Below are 6014 nucleotides of genomic sequence, written 5' to 3'. Positions count from 1 at the left end.
TCACAGACTTAAGACACTCTGCACTCACTACACACTCACACACACATTCTCACACTCACACACTTTCTCACACTCACAATCCCCACCCCAGACAGACAGACACACACACACAGACAAAGACCCACATGCACACATATTTTTTGTGGGATGAATTTGTACTTGCAGAGTTACATTGTACTTTGCTCAAAAACTGCATACATTCATGTAGAACTCTGAGCTCAAAAACTGCTTGAATTTATGTGAAACTCCGTTATCTCACTTGTTAGATTAGAATCAATTTAAACATCATGGCATAGACAGAGGACACAGGGGCCAACACTTTCAACATATTGTCTACCTACCACCATTGTTAACAGCTAACCTGAGAATGCAACTTTTAAAAATAGGTTTTGTGATTTACACATGAAAGAAGTGAAACTATCACTGTATTCTAACAGATGAAAGGCTTAACAGACAATCAATTTTTTCAATGTATAATTTCAGTTCCATCACACTGTAAATTTTTGCTATAAATTCGGTGTTACGATCGAGCCCTCCACTATCACCTGATGAAGGAGCGCCGCTCCGAAAGCTAGTGTGCTTCCAATTAAACCTGTTGGACTATAACCTGGTATTGTGTGATTTTAACTTGAGAGAGAGAGGGGGGACTGAGAGACACCAGTCAGTGTACAGATATCTCCCTGAGAGAGAGAGGGGACTGAGAGACACCAGTCAGTGACCAGATATCTCCCTGAGAGACACCAGTCAGTGTAGAAATATCTCCCTGAGAGAGAGGGGGGACTGAGAGACACCAGTCAGTGTACAGATATCTCCCTGAGAGAAAGAGGGGGGACTGAGAGACACCAGTCAGTGGACAGATATATCCCTGAGAGAGAGAGGGGACTGAGAGACACCAGTCAGTGTACAGATATCTCCCTGAGAGAGAGGGAGGGGGAACTGAGGGACAATAGTCAGCTGTAGATATTTCCCTGAGAGAGAGGAGGGGGTGGGGTGACTAAGAGACACCAGTCAGTGTACAGGTATCTCCCTGAGAGAGAGAGGGGACTGAGAGGCACCAGTTAGTACACAGATATCTCCGTGAAAGAGAAGGGACTGAGAGACACAAGTCAGTGTCCTGGTATCTTCCTGAGAGAGAGAGGACTGAGAGATGCCAGTTCGTGTACAGACAACTCCCTTATGAAGCTTGGCACCATCCAGGACAAAGCAGCTGGGTTGTTCGGCACCTATCCACCACCATTAATATTCAACACATCCACAATGGCAGCAATGTGTACCATTCACAAGGTCAACTGTATCAATTCACCAAGGCTCATTCGACAGCCCCTTCTCAACCCTTGACCCCTACCACATGGATGGACAGGGGCAGCTTCTGTATGGGATCACCATCACCTACAAGTTCCCCCGGTAACTCACTCACCATCCTGAGTTGGAATGACATCACTGTTCCTGCATCATCACTGAGTTAAAATGCTGCAAGTCTCTCCCTAATAGTTTCGACTGCAGCAGTTCAAAAAGACAGATCACCCCACTTTCTCAAGGGCAATTTTGCTTATGAATAATAGTCCAGCTGATGATGCCCACATTCCATGACCAAGCAGTAAAATATAGAGCAATAATCACAAATTGTCTTTCCTGGGATCGAGACAATAGTGTGTTACATTTCTGGGCAATAGGAAAGACCCCTCAGCCCATGCCATTAAAATAATCCCTTTTTGATTTCTGTCAGTTTGTGAGAGGCAGCACTGACTGACTCTGTATCCTCACCTCCTTGTTACCCTCTCTAATAACACTGTACTGATATCACTAACAGTACTGAGTGTCTGTATATCACCCTCACCAGTAACACTGTCTGAACTATTAGGGCTGACCTTGTATGAGTGAATCACTCTGTCTGTCAATATCTCTGTCTTGTCCTTTCTATGTATTTACTAATGTAGAAATACGTCCATGCATGAATTCACAACATGTGGACTTGTTTATTTCTATCTCAATCAATATATACAATATATGTGTCTTTACTTCGGCTTAATCATGATGGTGAACATTCACAATTTCAGCTTCACAGTTGAATGGCCAATCCTTGTTTATGATTTGCAGAGCTGAGCAGTGGATGAGGCCAGAGCGATCATCTACTTTTTACTGACCACCCCCTCCCCCATACCCCACAACCCCATCCCCAACCCCAACACCTATCCAGCACAGGTCAGTGGGTTGCTCACAGAACTGGCCCACTGCTACACTCGAGTTAAACAACGGAAATGGCTTTTTGGATGGAGCCCTTATCAACAAGAAGCAGTGTTACACACACCCAAACATAACCTCACCCTATCAGCAATGATTGATGGAAACCATACTCGAAATGTTTCACTGACTGTGTCAGATCCACATGCAGCAAATTGTTTCTGAGCTGAGAACGTTGTCCACCCTTGAATGTCCCCCTCCTGTGTTTTCCCTCCTGTTTTCTCCTTCACTGTTTACCCCTCAGACTTCACTCAGTAAGACCCTGTTGTGAAACCTCACCCAGGGCTCACCAAGGCCACACTGACCTTGACTGACTCAGTCACTGATGGGATTGAAGGAGTGTGAGGGAGTTGTTCAGTCACTGATGGGATTGAAGGAGTGTGAGGGAGTTGTTCAGTCACTGATGGGATTGAAGGAGTGTGTGGGAGTTGTTCAGTCACTGATGGGATTGAAGGAGTGTGGGGGAGTTGTTCAGTCACTGATGGGATTGAAGGAGTGTGGGAGTGTTGTTCAGTCACTGATGGGATTGAAGGAGTGTGGGGAAGTTGTTCAGTCACTGATGGGATTGAAGGAGTGTGAGGGAGTTGTTCAGTCACTGATGGGATTGAAGGAGTGTGATGGAGTTGTTCAGTCACTGATGGGATTGAAGGAGTGTGGGGGAGTTGTTCAGTCACTGATGGGATTGAAGGAGTGTGAGGGAGTTGTTCAATCACTGATGGGATTGAAGGAGTGTGAGGGAGTTGTTCAGTCACTGATGGGATTGAAGGAGTGTGAGGGAGTTGTTCAGTCACTGATGGGATTGAAGGAGTGTGGTGGAGTTGTTCAGTCACTGATGGGATTGAAGGAGTGTGGGGGAGTTGTTCAGTCACTGATGGGATTGAAGGAGTGTGAGGGAGTTGTTCAGTCACTGATGAGATTGAAGGAGTGTGGTGGAGTGGTTCAGTGACCACTCTTTCCCAAGTATGTTTCCCAAGATTACATCCTGCTTGACAATCTCCCTGACAGCAAGACCCAGTGATGGAGGGGTTCTGTTACTGCACTCATAATCCAGAATCCTGGATTCACAAATCCCACCAGTTTGAGAACTTGAAATCCATTTCACAACATCAGCATTTAAAAGTAAGCAATCGAGTCAGGAAGGAATCCAGTTGTCCTTTCCTGGTTTGCACATTGGTTCAGAGCAGGTTCTGATCGAGAGAATCAATACTACAGGGAATAGAATGGTAGGGTGGGGGATCCAGGCATAGTCTTGTTGATGGAGATGTGAGCATTGATGAAAATTCAGGAGATTTCTTCACTTGTCTTTCATATCCAGAGAGTATTCCCCAATAGATTTTCCACAGGAGATTAAATGGAGTTGATAAACTTTTTGGATAAGGGAGTGTGTCCATAAAATGTGGAAGGAGATTAAATGGGTGGTAATCCCAGGACAGTGTGGGTTGTAAATGGGCTGTGAATGACCCAGAGTTATTGGTTGTCTGATGATTCAATTGTTCTCCATCACAAGGTTAATTCACTTTGTTGTTCACCAGTTAATCACCATCCCCAATCTGAGACAAACTCTGTTGTATTGGAACATAGAATATAGAACAATACAGAGCAGAACAGGCCCTTCAGCCCTTGACGTTGCACTGACCTGTGTACTAATCTCAGTCCATCCCCCTCCACTATCCCATCATCATCCATGTGCTTATCCAAGGATTGTTAAATCTCCCTAATGTGGCTGAGTTCACTACATTGGCAGGCAGGGCATTCCATGCCCTTCCCACTCTCTGGTTGAAGAATCTCATTTGGTGTCTTTGTTTAAAATCTTGATCAAGGTCTTCAAGTTTAGGGTGAAGATTATCTACTTTAGAGACAATTTTGTCTGATATGGAAGGTGCTAGCTATGAAGAGAGGTCGAGTAGGTTAAGATTATTTTCATTAGCAAAGCGGAGATTGGGGGGGACTTGATTGAGGTCTACAAAATCATGAAGGGTATCGACAGGGTAGATAGAGATAAGCTTTTTCCCAGGGTGAGGGATTCAATAACGAGAGGTCATGCGTTCAAGGTGAGAGGTGAAAAGTTTAAGGGGGATACACACAGAAAGTACTTTCCACAGAGGGTGGTAGGAGCCTGGAACGCGTTGCCAGCAGAGGTAGTAGAGGCAGACATGGTAGATTCATTTAAGATGCAACTGAACAGACGCATGAGTATGTGGGGAACAGAGGGATACAGCTGCTTAGGAATTGGGCGATAGGATTAGACAATGGATTTGGATCGGCTCAGGCTTGGAGGGCTGAAGGGCCTGTTCCTGGGCTGTAAATTATCTTTGTTCTTTGTGCTGTTTCTGTCCAAGGGATCGATTGTTCTTCACTCATACAGGGAGATTCATTTTTGACCCTCTTTACCCTTCACATTCTCAGACCTCTTTTCAGTAAATATAAGAATGAAGAATTGGTGTCAGTCACTAAATCAGAACCTTATTTCCATATGTAAAACACGGTGCTTATTCTTTTTAGTAACTTTATTCCCTCTGGGAGGCCCCCTGTTCAGTTTCAGTGGTGCTGCCTACTCCTACAGGAAACGTTAAGAGAAGGAAATAGCCCTGAGGTTGTTGCCAAGTTTCACACATCTGACAGCTCTGAATTAAAATATCAAACCTGTTTCTCATAAAACGACAGCTGCACACTGTGAGATTCTGTTCAAATACAGAGGAAAATCAGACCTGGAGGAGACCGTTCAGCCCCTCGATGTTGTTCCATTATTCACAGGTAGATCATACCTGAGGTGTACTGACCTGTCTCAGTTCTAGATCCTTCAATGCTTCTTTCAGAAAATTGCTGTCAGTCTCAATGTTGAATTTTTCACTTGATTCTCCGGCTTCATCAGCTTCTCAGGGGAGAGAGTTTGAGATTTCCCCCACCCTTTGTGTGGAGAAATATTTAATAGCATCCCTGAATGACCTGGTTTGAATTTAAAGATCTACACCCCCACCACCACTGGAGAAATAATTTCTCTATATTTATCCTGTTGAATCTTTAATCAGCTTTAACCTCTCAATTCAATCACTCTTTAATCTCCTAAATTCCACATTTGAGGGAATATAAGTCAAATCAATGTAAATGCCACCTTGTTGTAACCCTGTTAGCTGGTATCATTCTGGTAAATCTCCACAGCTCCCTCTCCAATGTCAATCCATCCTTCCTGAGCTTCATTCCTGATATCAAGTGACATTCTCCTCGAATGATGGAACCAGAACCCTATTCAATTCCAGCATCAATTCCCCGTCTTTGTATTCCAATATTTATCATCAACTGCTGAACATTGAGAGATTCTATAAAAATGTGTTTGACAGATTAATTCAAACTCAAACGTAGCAGTTGTCTGTCACACATGAAGCAAACCTTCTGCCTTTACATTCATATCCTGCAGGATTGGTCATTCCACTTGTGGGATATTTATTTCAATGATCTGTATGATTGATGTAAATGATGAACTCTGTGTCTATGACCACAGTGCACTCTCCCTTCTCATCCCCATCCTGCAGCCTTTCACACACTTGATCACCCAGTGTCCAGTGTCCTTCTCCAGTGTCCAGCAGAGTGGGACTGTCCTCACTGGTTCCACACTTATCTGTCCAGTCATAGCCAGTGAATTTTTAATATTCTTTCAAGGGATGTGAGTGTCATAGGCAAGGGCAGCATTTATTGCCCATCCCTAATTCCTCGAAAGTGAGGGCTTGCTGGACCAGTTCAGAGGGCAGTTGTGTGTCAATTATATTGCTGTGGGT

At 44.2% G+C, this 6014-nt stretch overlaps 1 long non-coding RNA gene across 1 annotated transcript in view; it reads left to right on the top strand.

The window, feature by feature from the left end:
- The window catches only part of LOC140460182 (uncharacterized), a 75611-nt gene that overhangs the window by 45319 nt on the left and 24278 nt on the right, over positions 1-6014 (top strand). The window lies entirely within an intron of this gene.

This window comes from Chiloscyllium punctatum, chromosome 36 (assembly GCF_047496795.1).
Source record: "Chiloscyllium punctatum isolate Juve2018m chromosome 36, sChiPun1.3, whole genome shotgun sequence".
Taxonomy (NCBI): Eukaryota; Metazoa; Chordata; class Chondrichthyes; order Orectolobiformes; family Hemiscylliidae; genus Chiloscyllium; species Chiloscyllium punctatum.
The sequence above is the reverse complement of the archived record's forward strand: the minus strand, read 5'-3'. Positions and strand labels throughout refer to the sequence as shown.